The sequence below is a fragment of the Egretta garzetta genome, unplaced genomic scaffold (assembly GCF_000687185.1).
Source record: "Egretta garzetta isolate BGI_Z169 unplaced genomic scaffold, ASM68718v1 scaffold134, whole genome shotgun sequence".
Taxonomy (NCBI): Eukaryota; Metazoa; Chordata; class Aves; order Pelecaniformes; family Ardeidae; genus Egretta; species Egretta garzetta.
In genome coordinates, this window is record NW_009259422.1 from 632,096 (window position 1) to 633,206 (window position 1,111).

Here is a 1,111-nt window from a genome sequence, read left to right on the forward strand (position 1 = left end):
CGGCCCTCCGCCCAAAGGAGAGGGCTGGGTGCTCGGGGGGGCGGGAGGCGCACAAAGCAAAGGCAGGATCTATAATTGGCCAGCCGTAATTTCATAATTCATCTCTGTGAAACACAATGAAATTAAAAGAGTTTAGATTCCAAAGTGTAATGATCATCAATTAAATTCTGCTGGGGCTGAGCTTCCCTCTCATTTGAATTTTATTTTATTATTATTATTTCTCTGTGATTGCGGGAGGATGAAAACAAAAGCTGCTGCTGGAGGTTGCGGTGGGGGGAGCGGCTGGGGGGAATTAGCGGCGGCAATTACTGCTCGGTGACAGAGGGAACCGAGGGGAAGGAGGTTTTGCCTCCGCCGCGCACCAGTCGCAGGCAGGGGAATCCATCATCCTGAGTCTAATCAGTTAATGCTGATAAACTGCCAGCAATAACAGACAATTGAGCTGGGGGCTCTGGGCTCCCAGTTCATTCCTTTTGGAAGTGCCATAACTAACCCATTAAAAAGAGAGAAGCACAAAAGCAGAGCCCTGGCCCCTGCCTGGGTGCCCTAATGAAGGCTGCCGTTGATTCTTTTAAGTGTGGATGATGATGTCTTTAGCGGCTATTGATGCCAGAGGTTTAGCCCAGGCTGGAAAAGCCGCTTGATGCTTTGAAGAAAGGAGTTTGTGTTTATCCCCGGCAGCTCTTGCCCTGGGTGCCGGCTCCTGCGGTAATCCTGGGGGAGACGGGGCGGCGGTGGGGCCCCAGCGGGTCAGGGGCTGGGTCTGCCTGTGGCCCCGTGGGACTGGGCTTACTGGGCTATGTAGGATCTGGCTCTGGAAGTACAGTGGGATGATGGCGTGTAACGCTGCGGCTAGGGTGGTTCCCTTCGGGGATTTGCCTCCCGTGGGTGGGATGGGTTATCCTCGTCTCCGTTAAACTGCAAAAGGAGTCGGGCTCCGCTCGCTCCTCTGGCAAGCCGCCTCTCGAAAGGCAAAGCCCGGCTTAGGAGCGCAGCTGCCTTCGGCGCGCGTTCGCCTCCCACTCGAGGGGGCTAAACCTGCACTGGCGAACACAAAGCCAGAGAAACGCCGGCCTGGCGAGACGCTGGCTGGGGGCGGGGCGCCGGGGGG